The sequence below is a fragment of the Hemiscyllium ocellatum genome, chromosome 24 (assembly GCF_020745735.1).
Source record: "Hemiscyllium ocellatum isolate sHemOce1 chromosome 24, sHemOce1.pat.X.cur, whole genome shotgun sequence".
NCBI classification, from domain to species: Eukaryota; Metazoa; Chordata; class Chondrichthyes; order Orectolobiformes; family Hemiscylliidae; genus Hemiscyllium; species Hemiscyllium ocellatum.
Genome location: NC_083424.1, coordinates 28,442,645 through 28,462,458, shown reverse-complemented (window position 1 = coordinate 28,462,458; position 19,814 = coordinate 28,442,645). Strand labels below are relative to the sequence as shown.

The 19,814-nt window shown below is 39.5% G+C and overlaps 1 protein-coding gene across 7 annotated transcripts in view; it reads left to right on the top strand.

Annotated features, from left to right (window-relative positions):
• LOC132827125 (lysine-specific demethylase 2B-like) overlaps positions 1 to 19,814 on the top strand; it is a 219,067-nt gene that overhangs the window by 59,107 nt on the left and 140,146 nt on the right. Inside the window, exon 1 of one of the 7 annotated variants that reach the window (XM_060843634.1) lies at positions 16,210 to 16,231. The exons of the other annotated variants lie outside the window; for them this stretch is intronic. The gene's annotated coding sequence lies outside the window, so the exon portion shown is untranslated. Of the gene's footprint in view, positions 1 to 16,209; positions 16,232 to 19,814 lie in introns of those variants that run through there. 7 annotated transcript variants of the gene reach the window in all.

Below are 19,814 nucleotides of genomic sequence, written 5' to 3'. Positions count from 1 at the left end.
TTTTTCCTCTGGACTGCAATGTTGAGTGAGTCAATATAAAATAATAATATGCATGAGAATGATGTGAAAGATCTATTTTGAATAGTTTGGGTTTATTTATTGCTACGTTCACAGACGTTTGCCAATTTTTTTTAACTTGTTTACAAATCTTGAGTTCTGTTTTGCCACTTTTGCAAGTTTGTACTGCTGCACTTCTGGTACTGCAAGTTATCACAGTTTCTCTGCATTTCTTGTATTTACCTGAGTGAGAGTGACACTTATAAACTATTTATCATTCTGTACCATGAATGAAGGAATCTATTTTGCATATTCTAACTTAATAATTTTCTTAGAGTGAATGTGACCCAAATATTAATTGTATCTTGACATTACTATCAGAATAATCAGTAAAAACTTGTCTCTGTTGGATACTGCATTCATTGCAAAGATATCCCAATAGAAGCCACTTGGGCAAACGTTTTACCCTCAAGTTAATTTGTTTCAAATATATCATTGTTTTTCATAATTTAAAGCAAACAGCTTCTGTTTGCAACTAGCATCCTTTCATATTTTATTACAATTCCCTCTGTTTTCCACTGCCTACTTTCCATTGCAGGCTGTTTTTTAATCTTTCATAAAGTTTTGAGGGTAAGGAAGAGGAAGGAGCACATCTGAAAGATAAGTAATTTTAATGCCACGCCTTTCACTTGTCATGGAGGCATTACGATATGGTGGGATGTCTGCTGATATTGAGTTGTAAGAGAATGATTAAATTTTTTGTTTTCCGTAAACAACAAGGCAGTGAGCATTTCGATCCAGCCAAAAGTAACTCTTAAACCTATTAATTATACTCTGGGATTGATCTACATTGTAACTTGCCATTACTCTTTGGAATGGTTTGATGTAAAAGGGAAACCTTTTTTCCTAATCGGTTTGAGATGCCTGGCCTGCTGCACTTTTCCAGCAACACATTTTTAAGCTCTGATCTCCAGCATCTGCAGTCCTCACTTTCTCCCAATTTGAGAAATTGTCAACACAAGTGGACATGGGAAGATCTGCTTCAGGGTACCTATGTCCAAATATGCTCTTTATTTACTTTCTACTCTTCAGTTTCCTCTATGTTCCAAGCTCACTATCTGCTCTTCACCCCGGAAATTTCTGTAAGAATGCAGAAGACACTATCCCTGACTGTCGTTTTATGTTGTCCAAGGTCTGATCAGTTCTTTTGCATGTGACAGCAATTACTTCTACTGTTGTTTATCAAGTGTCCTGCACTATTGTTTAAGGTACTTCTAACTTGGGGAAACCAAGTATAGATGATTGATTGATTGCTTTGCAAAGAGTGGCCATTTTGTTTTGTCATTAGAAGAGATGTAGGGTTTTTTTTAATGTTGTCTGATGTTCCATTTAATAATTAGGAATTTATTACATTGTGTGCATCACCTCATGTATCATTGGTGATACATCAAAGGAACAGATCATGTACCAGACATGAAAGATTGAAAAAATGGTGTCACTTTATTAATCAGCTCAAATTACTGATTAATCTCAATAATAGATACAAAAAGTAATTGTTCAGGGACTAGGATCTTGCAATAAAACCAGTTGTTAAGATATTAATCTCTCAGCAACTGCAGTATCATTTAGTCTACACATTGCATCATTTATTTTTTAAACTGTCATCAGCCAGTGCCTTTATATATAACCCAGCTAAATATGTTCGTGTATGTAACAAACAATTTAAAACTACTCTGAGGAAGGAAAATTAATAAGTAATTTACTTTAGAATTTTCTCCTACAACTCCTTTTCTTGAAGCATGGAACTTGAAACCAGGTTCCTCAGGTCCATGTGGATATTGGTCTTCTCTCATTTATTTGTTATTTCTGGGTAAGTCACAGCTATGGACTATAACTCCCAAAATGAGGTTAGAGATTAGTTTTTACCTCTATCATAAGTAATGAGAAACTGAATGGAAAAGATGGGGCTTAACAACAGAAGGCTTCTTATTGTGACATCCGTGGGGATTCCATAGAGGAAAATAACCAAAGGAGTTGCACCTCAAATAAATTATCAGTAGACTTCACTTGTAGCTTTTTATTTTAACACGAACCAGAACCAACACAAATTACATGTGAATTAATAGGCAAACAAATTTTCAACTAAAAACTTAAGTTTCACTTTAAGTAGTTGATATGACAAAAATATGTCTTGCACAACCACAAGCACTTGCATCACATCTCACGCAAATGTAGCACTACATACCTAACAGTTCCACATGCTAGGACTCCTATTCAATAACAACTTTCACCTCTTGAGTTTCCGTGTTCCAGCACTTCTCAGAACCCTGTTCCCTTTTTAACACTTTCAGTCATCTAACCAATAATATCCTGGTTCATGGTTTGACCAGTTTGGAGACATTGCCCAATTTTTAACGTCTCTGAGCTGTTCATATAGCTTTCTGTTTTTAGATTTTTTTTTAAAAACCACTCACACAGTACCTTCAAGTGTTCCTGAATCCTTTTCTGAACCAGAATTCTGATTCAACAACATGAAAGCCACAATAATATACTTCCAAGTCAGGATGCTGAGTGGTTTGAAGAGGTCCTTGCAGATTCTGTTCCCTTCTCCTTGATGGTTGTGTTTGAAAGGTCCTTCTAAGGATCCTTGGTTAATTTCTGCAGTGTATCTTGTAGATGGTACATACTTCTGCTGTTGTACGCCAGTGGTGAAGAGAATGATTATTTGAGGGTGTGTTTCCAGTCAAGCAGGCTATTTTATCCTTAATGAAATTAAGCTTCGAGTGTTGTTGTAGTTGCATTCATTCAGGTAAATGAGGAGTATTCCATCACCTTCCTGACTTGTGACTTGTAGCTGATGGGCAAGCTTAAGGTAGTCAGGAGATGAGTTATTTGCTACAGTATACCTAGCCTCTGACCTGCTCTTGTAGCCACATTATTTAAATACCTATTCTAGATTAGTTCCTGGCCAATATTAATCTCTTGATATTAGTCGTGGATTCAGAAATGGTAATGCCTCTGAATGTGAAAGGGCAATGTTTAGATTCTCTTATTGGAGGGTCATTGCTTGGCACTTATGTGACATTTCAGTTAATGTCAGCCCAACCTGGGTAGCATTCCAGGTCTTTCTGCATTTGTGGAACTGGTGAGCATCCCCAGTCTCGATCTTGTGATGGAAGGAAGGATATTGATGAAGCATCTGAAGATAGTTAGGCCGAGGACATTACCTTGAGGAACTCCTGAAGAGAAGTCCTGGATCTGAGATGACTGATCTCTAACAGCTGCATCTTATTCCTTTTTGTTGGATGTGACTCCAACCAGTACGCGTTTTCTCCCTGATTCCTGTTGGTTTCAATTTTGTTAGGATTCCTTGATGCCGCTCTTTGTCAAATGTGGGCTTGATGTGAAGTGCTGTCATTCTTACCCTCTGCAATTCAGTGCTTTTGTCTGCGTTTGGACCAAAACTGTAATGAGATTGGGAGCTGAATAATACTAGTTTGGATTTGCCAGTGAGGAGATTATTGCTCAGGAAGTGGTGTGTGATAGATTGTTGATGATCCTTTCCATCACTTTACCAATGGGAGAGTCAAGTGCTGGAGTGATAATTGGCTGGGTTGAATTTGTTCTGCTTTTTAAGTGCAAGACATACCTGAGCGAACATTGGTTAGATGCCAGTGTCTACAGTGCAGATTTTCAGTACTGATGCTGAAATGTTGTCAGGGCCCATAGTCTTTGCAGTATCCAGTGCCTTCAGCCACTTCTTGACATCATTTGGAGTGAATTGAATTGGCTGAAGACTGATATCTTTGCTTGGAATATCTTGCAGAGGCCAAGATGCATCAACCACTCGGCATTTCTGGCCAAAGGTTATGGCAAATGCTTCAGGCTTGTCTTTTATACGCTGAGGTAGCAGATTGAGTTGAAGTATAATTCAGCTGCTGCTGATGCTCCACATAACCCATGGATGCCTTGTTGTGAGTTGATAAATCTATTCAGAATCAGTTCCATTTAGGGCTCTATGCTGTTCACTCCTAACAGTACTATCATGGGCAGATGCATCTGTGACAGGCAGATTTGGGAGAATGAGGTCATAATGTTTTTCCGTCTTATTGGTTTTCTCACTTGCTGCTGCAGATCCGGTCTAACAGTCATGTCCTTTAGAACCTGACCAGCTTGGTCAGTACTGGTGCTGTCAAACTACTCTTGATAATCGACATTGATGTCCCCCATATATTTTGCTCCTTTGGCACCCTCAGTGCTTCCTCCAAGTTATTGTCAACATGGAGAAGTACTGACTGATTCATCAGCTGATGGGATCTGGTAGGTGGTGTTCAATAGGAGGAACCCTTGCCCATGTTTGACCTTATACCATAGACTTCATGGATTCCAGAGTCAATGTTGAGGTCTCTTAGTGCAACTCCCTCCAGACTATACACCACTATGCTATCACCTCTGCTGGTGGGTTAGAGCATAACCAGGGATAGTGATGGTGTTCTCTGGGACATTGTACAGTATGATTTTTGATTGTGACTGTCAGGCTGCTTGACAAACCTGCTAAGCACTTTTTAAGCTTCTAATTCTTTCCGAATCCAATGATTCGCTTAAACTCAGGAGTGTGCTGACGTCTCCCAGCTTCTTATTGTTTAACTGCAACTCAGAATGAAACCATGCAAAACATGACAGTTGCTCACCATATCCAAATTGACTAACTGGTAAGAACTTGAGGTGAATGGAGTGTCCCAATTAATAATAATGTTCCTCTTCTCCCTGTTTGAGTGTTCCAACCTTGTTCAGTTTGATGGTAGTAAATTGTTTTCTCTTTCCTAGCTCATGACTAGGCTTCTTGCTCACTTAATATCCCTAAGTATGATTGATAACGCTGACCATTTCAAACATGATTGTCAAGACTGATTTGGATAGAGAAGTGGGAGTGCAGCATGTTGATAATTGTAAATACCAGTTATGGTTTTAGAGATACATGACAGACTACATAAAATCTCTCTCTGGAATTTGAAAAACTTGACATATGGTTTAACAGAAATAATTTCAATAACAGTATTTAATACAAGTGCTATTTCAATCTAAGTGAAGAAAATCACACTTTTTAATTAAAGCTTGAGCTTTTTTTGGATGAGAGTTTGATTCTGGAATACGTGTCACACCAAGCTGACAGCTAAATTTAGATTGTTAGCTGGGAAACTGACTTTATTGCCTCTAACAGATGTGTTTGACAAACTTGTGTTTAAAGAAAGAATATACTATTTTCATGGCCCTTGCATTATCAACAAATGAAATGACTGCTGTCCATGCAAACATGGCAGCTAGTTTACTTGCACAATCCTGCCAACTATAATTATATGTATAGGGGAAAGTGAGGACTACAGATGCTGGAAATTAAAGTCAAGAGTGTGGTGCTGGAAAAGCACAGCATGTCAGGCAGCATCCGAAGAGCAGGAGAATCAACGTTTCGGGCGAAAGCCCTTCATGTATAACCTGGTTTGGTTTAATTTCAAGGGATGAAGTTTGGTCAGGCTGCCAGGTGAGCTACCTCCTCTTCTTCAGTTGCTGCCATTTGAATTTTTAAAGTCTGCCTGAGTTAATGGAACAGGTAGAATAAACTATGGTTTAACACCTGAGCTGAAGATGGTACCTTCCACAATACTGCACTTCTTTTAATATTGTATTGGAATGTAAGGCTAAGTTTCATTAAGTTAGGAACTTGACCTTCCTAATGAGAATTGAGTGCTGTAAATTGTGCTGTGTTGCTACTAATAAAGAAGTCTTACTTTTTTTTAACCTTTCCCGAGTTTGAATCATTTCTGAAGTGGCAGTGACTTCAGAATATCAGAAAAACCAATTTTTAGGAAAGCATCATCAGAGAAGCAGAATTTGATGTTTTTTTTCCATTTGAAATGAAGGAGTGCTTTCTAAACATAGGCAACATTGTTTACATAATTATTTACATGATGATCAAGGTCTTCATCATTTATGTAAGGCTTCTAAAACTTGGCAATTAATATAAAAATATTAGTTCTGATTATTACCTTTTTTTCTTTGCAAAAGTACAGATGAGGAACCAATGTAATTGGCTTACCTTAATACATCCAAAATGCATAGAGGAACTTATTTATCCTTCACATGTCTTATTGACATTAAATTTAATGTTGAAAAATGTGGTGCTAGAAAAACACAGCAGGCCAGGCAGCATCCGAGGAGCAGGAGAATCGATGTTTCAGGCATAAACCCTCCCTAATTGAGCCCTTTGTTTCTGAATTGTACAAACAATTATTAAAAAGGGAAATGTGAAATGTAGGATGAAATGCTTGAGAGAATAGCATAGTGAATTAGTGAAGGATAGGCAGATTTTGCCAGGGATTTTTAACAAAATGGACTAAGTAATCTCCTCCTATGTTCATGCATTCTAAATGCTTTGCTTCCCTGTTTAAAAAATAAATGGATATTGTGAAAAAGGTAAATCTGAGATTGATTTAAAGTATTACGTGAGTTTATGAAGTTAAAAGAGGAGAGAATTCCAGGCAAGGGAAGAAGTAGGAATTGAAACAGAAACAGGTAGGAAAATGAATGAAGATCAAAGAAAGATCATGTGTCACACGCTGTAACCCATACCAACACCCAGAGTTTCATCCCTCTGTACCAGGAGATTGCTGAAACTGTTTTGCCATAAGATCACCCTCGTATGTTTCTTTAACTCAATGTGCTGGCCTGCCCTCCCTAAACCTAACGTCTGTCAGTAAAACACACTTGCCTCACTCAGTCTTGTGTAGCACTTCCATTCCTCACCTGACTAATTGCTAGCAACTAAAATATTTTGCTTTAATTCCATGATCTACATCATTCCCAGTGTAATCGCGCACAACACGAAGCCAGATTTCTCAGTCAAGAGTGTGATGCTGGAAGAGCACAGTAGGTCAGGAAGGGCCTTTGCCCAAAACGTCAGTTCTCCTGCTCCTCGGATGCTGCCTGATCTGCTGTGCTTTTCCAGCACCACACTCGACTCTGATCTCCAGCATCTGCAGTCCTCACTTTCTCCAAGTCATATTTCTCAGCAAGACTATACTTTATGGTCTGCTAGCAGGATTATGGAAATAGTGGGGCCTCAGAAAACATTTTTGTCATGTCTGTTAAGTAATTGTTTGAGTTCAAGACACAGGGCATTGATGGCATTGGATTACCATTTTAATTGGTACACTGTTGTCTTGCTCCCGTCAAGTCTTTTTTTTTTCAAATTCTTCTCTTCCATTTTTTAAGCTAAATGCTGTTCCTGTAGTCTCAGATTCCCTCGATAAGTAGATGTGGAGGCTGGACTTAAGCAGAAAAATTTATTTCCAGGTATCTGCTAATATTATATTAATCGCTAGCAACCATTTTGTTTTATCAATATGCAATTAGAAATGCATGGAACATACCACTGCTGATAATATAATGCAGTCCAAATTGTGCCATTTTTCTACCTTTGGTTCGATAAACACAAAAGATCTTGGGACTGAGAATTGCTGCTAGATATATAGCAGGGCTTGAGTTTAGATTATCTTTGGTCCTCAAGCAGATTTGACGTTGGCATGAGGAAAGTGATAATGAGAAGATGGTATGGAGTGTATGACAATGGAGCCCTAATACCAACTTCGAAATGATGAGATACTGGTTAAGAGTGTTATGTAGTTGCTGCCTATTTCTACCACTCCTCAACCACCGTGTTTAAATATCTCTTCAGATGTACGTGATGTGAAACTCATTGTGCAGAATCTATGATAAATAGCAATCTGTGTCATGACAAGTATCAAGTTTAGATATTATATCAGAGTTTAGCTAGTAATTTTAGTTGGAATAGTTGTAGAGTCATACAGCATGAAACCAGACCCTTCGATCAAATCAGTCCATGTTGAATGTAATCTCAAACTAAACTAGTTTCAGCTGCCTGCTCCTGGCCCACATCCCACCAAACCTTTCCTATTCACATACTTATCTATTGTGTCTTTAAACTTTCATCGAATGCTGAATTGAAACTTAGTTGCATGAAGTTTCAAATAGAAACATTTGCTCAATTTGTATGTAGTCCCCTTGCCTTCTAATTTAATGTAGATGTTAATTTATCATTGGGGGGGTGCATTAGCAGATATAGGGATGATGTGATCAGATGCAGTTGAGGTAGAGATCAGCCATAATCATAGTGGTCAAGCAGGTTCGAAGGGCCAAATGATGTACCTCTGCTCCCAATAACATTCTTCTGTTTATGGCAAAGGTCATGGTGCTGACATATAAATACCAGATGTACTGAATATACTGAATCTAGAGTTTGGAGTTGATTATTTATTACCATAGCTATAACTATGAAACCTATTTGCACACTAATGTTGAATAACATGGTATGCAGTACTGTGATTTAAAATGTCATTTTGATTGACCTTTCAGATGTCTTTTCACACTTCGATCTTGGCTGAAAGTCAAGGTCATACAATTCTGCAGAATTACCTTGATTTAATTATTATCAGGGACATGGCTTGGCTGTGGAAAGTTTTCCTGAATGAGTGCCAGACCCCATTTCTTTCTGTCTTTTCCCCTCCCTTTACTTTGAAAGTGCTCGTTCAGTTGAATCATAAGCAAGATGCATCTGCAGATACTTTAGTTGGAAGAGCTTTGTTACGTGTGCTATTACTTAGCTTTAAGTAAGATAGAATTTATGATGTAGGTCAACTTAAGGAGGCATGTCCATAAGGACCCTCACCAATTTCTCCACATTCACAATTGAAAGCATGCTGGTCGGGTGCGTAACGGCCTAGAATGGCGTAACTGTTCTGTCTGGAATCGTAGGAAAGTACAGATGGTGGTAGCCCAGGCCATCACAGGAGCCAACCTTCCATCCATGAACTCCAATTACAAGGCTTGCTGCCATGGAAAGGTGATCAACGTCATCAAACACCCTTCCTATTCTTGTTCTCCCCATGTTCAAAACTGTCTTTAAAATCTACATTTTCTCCTGAACCCATTCTGCCTCTTGCGTTGCTTTCCGCTTTAAGATGTTCCTTAAAATCTATCCTCTTGCACTAAACTTCGAGCCACCTGCCTTGATATCTCCTTCTGTAGCTTGATGTATTTGATCGTGCTTTCATGTAGTGCTCTGGCAATTTTATTGCATTAAATGCATTACACAAATATGTTACGTTGTTGTGCATCGTGGGCGGCACGGTGGCACAGTGGTTAGCACTGCTGCCTCACAGTGCCAGAGACCCGGGTTCAATTCCCACATCAGGCGACTGACTGTGTGGAGTTTGCACATTCTCCCCGTGTCTGCGTGGGTTTCCTCTGGGTGCTCCGGTTTCCTCCCACAGTCCGAAAATGTGCGGGTCAGGTGAATTGGCAGTGTTAAATTGTCTGTAGTGTTAGGTGAAGAGGTAAATGTGGGGGAGTGGGTCTGGGTGGGTTGCGCTTCGGAGGGTCAGTGTGGACTTGTTGGGCCGAAGGGCCTGTTTCCACACTGTAAGGAATCTAATCTGTAAGTAATCTAATCTAATCCTATTACCAGGGAAAGTTAGCTTGAATTTGCAGTTTGGTTATGTTCCAAGCAGCATTGTAAATTTGAATATTGATTGAAGGTGGGCTATTCCACCCCTGTAATGATCTCCTTCAATTTCTTCCATCAGGTAGATACAGAAGCCTGAACACACCAGGGACATCTTCCTAGTACTTAAGAGACAATTGATTGGACTCTCTAGCCTCAAATAATGCTAATCTTGCTCTCTCGTACACCCTGTGCAATGTAAACTTTTTGCGTATGTCTGAATTTTATTTTCTGTGCACCCTTGCTTACTATGATCTGCCTGTACAGCTTTTCATTGTACTTTGGTACGTGTGACAATAAATAAATCAATATGGAATATATACATATTCGTAATAACTTCTTGCAGCCCAATGCTGGCAAGACCTGAAGCAATGGTATAAGTCAGAATTTTTGTGCCCAATACTTGTATCCCTATTCCAGGTGATATGATCAATATACACAGCCTTGATGCTCTTTGTTGGACTTGGAGTCCAGACCTCGTTCTCAGTGTGTTAACAAGTCTGTTCCACTGTGGGTCGCTTGGTGATGCAGACTGATGACAACATTGTGGGTTCAATTCCTGCAGTTGCTGAGGTCACCATGAAGAATTCTCCTTCTTCTCCTTCTCCTTCTCAACTTAAACCATCACCCGTCGTGTCTCTCTCTGTCTCTGTCTCTCTCTCTCTTTCATGAGAGAGCAGCATGATGGTCTGGTATTGCGTTACAGTTTATGAAGTCATGCTGCATGCTTGTTTTTACTTCCACACATTTATTATGCACTCATCTCTAGCTCTATTTGCATAAACTCCGGCACATTCAAAATTGTGCAGACTGCATCCTTGCTATTTTGCCTAATTCCTCAATTACTCCCTATCCCTTCGTGCAACAATATTTAAACCTTTGATTTCAAATATCCACATCAGCTTCATTTTCTCTGCTACTGGAGTCTTCCGCAGGCCAGTGTCTCTTCTAGTACAAATACTGTCAAGTCCTTCCCCTCTCTTACTGACTTGTGGCAGACTCTTCTGCCTCCTTGGCTTTGATTTTGAAATTCCCTTTCAAATTCCTGTCAGTCTAGTTGTATCATTTGTTCTCCCCATGCTGAAAAGTGTCTTTAAAATCTACATTTTCTTCTGAATTCATTCTGCCTCTTGCATCACTTTCCACTTTTAAGATGTTTCTTCAAATCTATCGTCTTCTTCTAAATGTCTGGCCACCTCCCTTGATATCTCCTTCTGTGGCTTGATGTATTTGATCGTGCTTCCATGTAATGCTTTGGCAAATTTATTGCATTAAGTGCATTACACAAATATGTTAAGTTGTTGTGCATCCTATGACCAGGGAAAGTTAATTTGAATTTGCAGTTTGGTTATTATCCAGGCAGCATTGTAAATTTGAATATTGACTGGAAGTGGGATATTCCAAAGTGGATGATCCACCTCAGTCTCTCTGGTGGTCCGTGGCATCACAGATGCCGGTCTTCAGCCAATTCTACATGATATCAAGAAATGGCTGAAAACACTTGATACAGCAAAGGCTGTGGGTCCTGATATATTCTGGCAAAAGCACTAAAGACCGTGGTTGCTCCTAGCTAAGCTGTTTCAGTACGGCTACAAAACTGCCTTTCTTTGTGACAAAGTGGACAATTGCCCAGCCATAACCAGTCCACAAAAAGTAGGACAACTCTCACATGTACTGACCCATCATTCTAGTCTTGATCATCAGTGAAGTGATAGAATGGAGTCACCAACAGTACTAGCAAACATGATTGCCTTTGCAATAACTCACTCGCAGATGCTTACTTTGGATTCCATCAATGCCACTAAATTACAGATCTCATTACAAACTTAGTTCAAACAAATAGAGAAGATTTGACTTTCAGAGGTGAGGTGACCGTAATGTCCAGTGAAATCCAGATTATATTTGACAGAGCATGGTCTCAAAGAACCCTGGCAAAACTGCAGTCACCAGGAATTGTGTGGAAGCTGCCCATTTGGTGGCCTCATACCTAGTCTGAAGGAAGATGTCAGTAATCTCAGCTACAGGATACCATTGCAGGAGTTCCTCAGGACAGTGTCCTTGGCCCAAAAATATTCAGCCACATCATCAACGATTTTCACTCCTTCATAAGGTCAGACATGGGGATGTTTGATGATAATTGTTCGCACAATATTCACTCTCATTCAAGACTGATCAGAAGCAGTCCATGCTCACATGCAGCACCTCCTGGACAGTACCCAAGTTTTCACTGGCATATGACAAATGACATTTGCACCAGACAATGGCCATTTCCAATAAGAGAGAATTTAACCCATTGCCTTTAATATTCAGTAACACTACCTTCATTAAAAACACCACTACCAAATGCTGGGTGTCACCATTGATCAGAAACTGAACTGGACCAAGTCAGAGGCTAGAAATGCTGAAATTCACCACTCTCCGTTCCTTCACTATTGCCATGCCAAAATCCCCTGTTAACGGCATTGTTGTTGTAATGATACCAAATGGACTCCAGCGGTTCAACAAGGCAGCTCACATCATCTTCTCAAGGTCAGTTAGTGATGGGCAATGGTCCAAATAGCGAAGTCCCGATCCTTTTACTGAATGAGCAAAAAGACCTTCGCTGCAGTAATATCAGTGGAACTGTAACCTGCAATGAATACAGGACAAAAAGAACAAATATTTACATCAGTTTATACAAAGGTATGTTCAGTATGACCTCATGTTTGAATTTCTTGCGCTTCCACTTTTTCTCCTTGTCTTCCGGCTTTTTTTAAAAGAAGGATTTGGTTTGCAAGTTAAGGCATTTGTCATTACCAGTGCAAATAAAAGCATTTCTTACATATGTTATCAGATGCAGAACCGGTTAAACAGGGAAGTATCTTGTATCTAATATAATGGAAAATATTTTCACTATCTTGAACTTTTATTGCATTCCTGCTTTACACTTTCATTGCTAACAGCAAACAGGGATAACTGTGACCTGTAGAAGTTGGATTATGATGTTTTATGTTTCCGTGCAATTGAAAGCCTAAAGAATTCCTATAGGCCAGGTTTTCTGATTAGCTCTGAGCTGTAACTTTTGTGTGCAATAACTCGAGATTCTAGTTGCAGTGAAATTTATTTGATTTGAGCTTTGTTTTGTCAATGACATTGTATCTTTTAAGAAATGTCTACATGCATTTGGTAGAGGTTTGAATGGTTTCACGTCCTAATGTTTTCTCTTAATGTTTCTTGATTGTGCAGGAATAGGCTAATTATCTAACATGTCCCTTTGTTGTGCTCCAGAAGCATCTAACTTCATGTAACCCCAAGTATTTAAATGTTTTTGAGCCTCTTCCACTTTACCTTTTGTTTCAGTTGTGTATTTCATATGATGATGTACCAATCGATTTGTGAAACATGTGAACATTTAAGGTTAACAACATGGTTAATGGAAACCAATTACAGTTCTCAAATTGAGTTCTTTCCTGCTGTCACGCAGATCATTAAGATACATCCCAGAATCTCAGAAGTGTTATTACGCGTAAGGAAACCTGTTGTGTTTGTACCAGCTCTTCAAATGAACATCATTATCTACTGCCAATTTCCTGCTTTGTCCCCATACCCTTGCACATTATTTTTATTCAGATAGTGTCCCATGTCCGCTTGAATATGTCAATTGAATATATCAGTGGACCTAAAGGTGTTTGTGAACCAGTTGGGTATTTACGACAATCGGCATTAACTAGATATTAATTCTTCAAGCTTTCATAATCTGCTATGGTTCTGTGGCCTACAGCGAAATTGTTCATGTGAGTTTTAAGCAACACAGAATTTTAAGCACTGATTGATTTGTCATGAATTGATCCGCCTTGTTTTGGTGGTTCTCTTCCACACAATACTTCAACGTTATCCTGTTCCTCCCCATCCTCACCCTCACCCTCACCCTCACCCTCAACACCCAGGCCTGTCATTCTGAATCATTCTTTGTCACCGTCAGCTTTCCTTATGCCTGACTAGACTATCCTGGAGCAAATTAACCTGAAGAAACAATGGTTGTCCCACAGCTTTTACCACCTTCCAATACAGCTACCCAACATTTTCATTTCATCCACTCCAATGTTTAGGCTGTTGATGCGAGATATTGTGCAGGCTGTCAGATGTACTGGTGGCTGTGGAACTACTGCACACTAAAGGATAAGAATTTCTAACCTACTAGTAGATGGTGCACCTCAGTCCATATTGTACTTGTAGCATTTTTTAGATTTTAAGAGGTAAACAATAGAAGTTGAATGAATCACAAAAGAAACATTTCAGAAACATGCAGGGCATTCAAATATTGGGTATTTGAAGCTTGGGCATCCAAGAGAAAGTTGACCATTTGAAATAGTTTTGAATTGTATGCATAAAGAACCATTGGAGATGTCTTGGGCCAATAATCTCCTTTTCTGCTGTAACTCTGTGTGGTTTCCTTTTTCACAACCACGTGTTAAACTCCTGCAAAGACCCAGTGAGGGTCAGTTGTCGAGATTGTTTAGCTTAGAAATGTAGAATTTTCCATTTGACAAGTAAGGCAGAAGAGTGCACTCACCACATGGGATTATAACAATAATTGAAGATCTCTTCCTTTTGCAACTCGATTTTAATGCTGCTTGTGCCAGAATACACTGGAGGTGGGAAATACATTTGTCACCTTCAATATCTGAGTTGTTTAAGAAAACAAAGCCTGGCAATAATAGGTTAGGTAAAAATAAAAATTTACAGACCTGACATTCTGAATTATTTGATTGCATTAAAGAGCATTTGGTGATGAGCTTTCATCGTAGATGTTACATAGTTTGTAAATTGCTTAGGCCACAAAAGCTGACTTATGAAAGAGAACAAAATTCCCTGTTGTTCATTGACCTCTTGTGGTCACTCTTAAAACTACAGTTTTTTTCTGTCACTTGCAGTTATAACTGTCACAGATTACTGTCTCCTTTTTAAAATAAGTTTGAAATTTGAGCCCCAATTACAAAAGGGAACCACATTAAATAAGCTCTTAAGTAAGTAACTGAACTGGCATAAACAAAATGCTACTATTATTAAAATGGAGCATCCTTTGGTGTGGTGCATAACTGGCCAATTAGTGAATTAGAACATTATTCCCTTGCATACCACTACAAGTGAACAAATGCAGCGATTTTGTTTGTTCTTCGAGTTACAGTGGTGCCTTTAAATACTGCACTTTAAGTACAAATGTAATTAAGCTTCTGTTCTCCACTTTGAGATCAAATTAATTGTTTTAAAAAAAGCTGTAATTCCACAAAGGAAGTAAAAAAAATCCTTCTGTTATAAATGGCAACTGTTTAATTCCATATAGCTGGATAGAAAGCTGTTTTTCCACAGCTTGACCTTTTATGGATTACAATTTTTTTCATGTTGTAAAGTGCTGTTTGGACACATGCTTAGAGTCATATAGCGTGGCAACAGACCCTTTGGTCCATCTCCTCTATGTCTACAAAGTTTCCCAAATTAAACTAGTCCTATTTGTCTGTGTTTGGCCATATCCCTCTAAACATTTCCTATTCATGTACCTGTCCAATTGTTTTTTAAATGTTATACCTGTACCTGCATCTACACTTCCTCTAGCAGTTTGTGGGTGGCACCATGGCTCAGTGGTTAGCACTGCTGCCTCACAGCAGAAGGGACCCAGTTTCAATTCCAGTCTTGGGTGACTGTCTGTGTGGAGTTTGCACATTCTGTGTGGGTTTCCTCTGGGTGCTTCGGTTTTCTCCTGCAGTCCAAAGATGTGCAGGTTAGATGGATTGACCGTACTAAAATATTCCCATAGTGTCCAAAGATGTGCAGGTTAGATGGATTAGTCATGATAAATGCAGGGTTATGGAGATGGGATGCTCTTCAGAGGGTTGGTGCAGACTTGATAGGCTGAATTGCCTCTTTCTACACTGGCGGAATTCTATGATTTTGCGATTCATACCACGTATGAACAACCCATTGTGTGAAAATGAACCTTTTAAATGTTTTTCCTCTTACCTTAAAAATATGGCCCCTAATTTTGAACTCCCTTCACCCTAGGGAAAAGGCACCTGCTGTTTATCTTATCTATGCTCCTCATGTTTTTATAAACCTCTATAAGGTCATCCTTCAACCTCCTATATGCCATTGAAAAAGCTCCAGCCTATCCAGCCTCTCTCTATAGCTCAAATGCTCCAATCCGAGCAAAATCCTGGTAAATCTTTTATGAACCCTCTCCAGTTTAGTAATATCCTTGCTATAGTAGAGAGAACAGAACTATACGCAGTACTGCAAAAGTGGCACACCAAGTCCTGTACAACCTGAACATGACGTCCCAACTCCTGTCACAATGTTGGTCTTTTTACAAGGTTACTATACCCTTGAGTTGTTTTTTAACCAGAGAGGGGGTAATTGGCCAGGCTCCAACTCGGCTGGCTTTGAAAGGTTTACTGGGGTCCTTTTTGTTTACCCCTAGCAGATAATGCCTCTGGCCTAAAGCTTTCTCATGTCTTTTTTAAAAAACCAGTGTAATCAAAGGGGCGTGGCCAGCTAGCTGTGTAGCTAGCCTTCATTTAGATTAGAGTTTTTGATTCAGTTCAGCAGCAGTGTGTGTGTGTGTGAAGAAAGGCTGCTGGGCCAATCCAACTGGGTACCCACACTCTCTCTAACTTAAAGTCTGTAAGCCCTGATTTGTTTCATTTTTACTCTTTGGGCTAAGGCATGTGTTTATTGGGGCTGTTGCAAGTATTTCTGCAACAGCATCATTAGGCCGGGATAGTCTGTCTGGTTTTTGGATAGGAAAAGTTGTCCAGTCTTCTGTTCTTTGAGTTTTATTCCGTAATTTTGTAAACAAATTCTGTTTGTTTAAAACGTGGCAGTCGGATCAGCTAATTCATTCTGGGAATATCCACTGTACACTTACCTAAAGCAAATAGCAAAGTTATGGTCTGGGCTACCTGCTTAAAAATGTTTGGAGGGGTCAGGCCTGGTCCATAACACTCTTATACTCAATGATCTGAGCAATGAAGCCGAGCATTCCAAACACTGCCTTAATTACCCTGTCTACGTGTGAAGCAACTTGCATGAACTATGTACCTGAACCCTTCTGTGTTTCTGTTCTAATACACTCTCCAGGGCACTGGCATTAACTTTGAGTCCAGCCCTTGTTTGTTTTTACCAAAATGAAATATCTCACGTTTATCTGAATTAAACTCTGTCTGCCACTCCTCAGCCCATTGGCCCAACTGATCAAGATTCCTATATAATCTTAGATGGCCTCCTTCATTCTCGACCGTACCACCAATTTTGGTGTCATCCACAGACCTCCTATCCATGCCTCCTAAATTCTCATACAAATTGTTTATTTAAATTACAAACTAAAGTGGACCCAGCATCAGATATCCCTAGAGAACACCACTGGTCACAAGCCTTCAGTCTGAAAAGCAACCGTCCACCATCACCCTCTGTCACCTACTGTCAAGCCAATTTTGTATGCTATTTGGCTGTAAACAGTCATCTTTTCTATAATGCGATAGTTGTGTTTCTGTGCGACCCCGTACTATATGAAAATTGCGTTATGAAAATAACACTCCAAGTGTTGGCGATCTAATCACGTCATAGCCTATATGCATTTTATATGTTTGCGTTTTAGAAACAGCATTCCCTATACATCAATTGAGTTACAGGCAATTTGTGTTAATGAAAGACGCATTGTAGCAGAACTGGCTCGAATGTGCCTTTGTCCATCACTGTACATTTTATACTCCCTCAATTTGTGTATTCCAGTACGTATTGCTAAATCGAATTTAAAGGGTGGACCATGTACCACTCTTCACTATGGACGTACAGTCCTTGTACACCTATATCCCATAAGGACGGCCCCCAGGCCCTCTGCTTCTTCCTCTCCAATAGACCCATCCAGTCCCCCTCCACCAGTACCCGACTCCATCTCGCCGAACTGGTCCTTACCCCCCCATAACTTTTCCTTTAACTCCTCCCATTTCCTCAATCAAGGGGGTGGCCATGTACACCTGGATAGGTCCCAGTGTGCCTCTGTCGGCGATATCGAACAGTCCCCCTTCAGTACCTACATAGGTAGGCATTATATCTCAACTCTTCTGCCGTTACATTGCTGACTGCCCCCAGGCTGAACTGGAGCAGCCCAACTTCCACCCTGTCATCAAATTCACTTGGACCATCTCAGACACCTCTCTCCCCTTCTTGACCTCACCACTTCCATCTCCAGCGACTGTCCATTTCAATTTCCCCAGCTGCTCCTTTTCTGACATGACCATCTTTGGCCTCCTCCATTGCCAAAACAAGCCAAAGCACTTATTGGAGGAACAATGCCTTGTCTTCCGCCTGCGCACCCTATAGCCTGGAGGATTCAACATTGAGTTCTCCAATTTTAAATAACCTCCCTCCCCTTCCCAGCCCCTCCCCCTCCCTTCTACTGCTTCCTGCAATGAACTGGCTTCATTCCTCCCATTGACCAACCAGAACGTACTTTTACCTGCCTTCACCTATCCGCACTTCACCACCCTGCTCCCATCTCCCCCTTGATCTGCCGCTCACTCTAGTCCTGAAGAACGGTTACACCCCAAACATCGACTTCTGTACTCCCTGATGCTGCCTAGCTTGCTGTGTTATTCCAGCCTCCTGCCTTGTCTACATATAAAGTTGGCATTCCAAGAGCAACTACTTTCATGATCTGTAACAGATGTCTGTTTCAAAACAGGACAGTCATAATGAATTCAAGTTATTTACAGTTATGACTAAACCATAACAGTCTGTCCATGTTAGAACTCAAGGTATGAAATGCTGCAAATACAAAGCAGACCAGTTAATATTCTGATCAAGCATCTATGCAATAAGAAACAATTGACTTTTTCCTCTGGAGATACTGCTTTAAACATTTTATTTTAAAATTGTATTTGTAGCTGCATTTTCCCCATCCTCTGCAATCTGAATCTTGTTTGAAAAGAGCAATTATTTGTCATTTTGTAATTGGAGAGAAAAACATCAGGGTGCTTGATTGAGTGAATTGCATTGACCTTGGCAATAACTATTCTCTCTTGGAAAAAAAGTCAAGGTCACTGTTGCAATTCTGTAAGGCTGTAAAACAAAAACAAGTTAAATAAATGTTCCTACAGTTTTATCAACTACAGGGAGGGAATGCCTTGTTCATAAGATTGTGTCTTTAAATGGATAATTAAAGGACTGGAAAGAACTATTGTAATTAGAATTCCTTATATATCCTAATTTGACTTTATTTTAAAATTGATTTTGTAAGGTGTGGTAGTTGTACCCTATAGATATCTGCTTTTCCCAAGATTTGGTAATTTCAAGCTAAATGCTTTCTTTACCATTGAATCCAGATGACTAATGTGTTCAACATTTCCAAGATTTTTTTTTCTTCATTTGAATCTCTGTTATAAATAGCAATAACAGAAATATGGCTTAATGGCAAGTCATTTCAGACCTCACTATAAATACTCAGTGCTGCTATCATTGCTTTCTCTGAAATATACTTGTTGGATTACATGTTAAATAGGTGAAATTATACCTAATTAGCAAAAATACATTGTTTTGATTAGCAACTATCTCTGCATGGAACATGTGTTTTTTGATATGTATACATGTTGAATACAGTAATTGAATAAAGAAACTTAGCTTGTTGATCTCTAGGCCAAGACAAAAATGTACTCCTCATGCTTCGGGAAGATAAGCCATCATATTAAGCAAATATTGACTTTTTTTTTCTTCAGATGCTGCTTTGTACTTCGCAGATTACACTTCAATATAATGAAGCAAATTGAAGGTTTTATGCACTATTGTTCTTTCTGCAATGCTTTAACCCAGTTTTTAGGGAATGCCAAACAATTTGTACAAGTAAGGCCACACTCTGCTTTCCTGGCATTAAGCTGCCAACTCATTTGCTTGTTGGCTCAGTAATTAACATTATTCAAGTTTGACTGACTGGTGTGCTGATCTCAGACGTAGTAGTTTTTGGACAGTCAGAAATTGGAGCCAGGGTTCCGATCTCTTGATTTCTGTTCAGCAATGTTTGTGTGAATATTGGGTGAAGATAAGATTGAATTTGGCCATGAGGCCCCACCATAAATTGAGTATTGTAACAACACTTGCTATCGAGACTTGTAAATGGCTACTTGGGCAATGTGCCTGAAGATGACTGATATTTTTGCACTGTGGATCAGTAGTATGAAGAGGAAAAGAGTAAGAAACTTAATTTCTTCCCTTG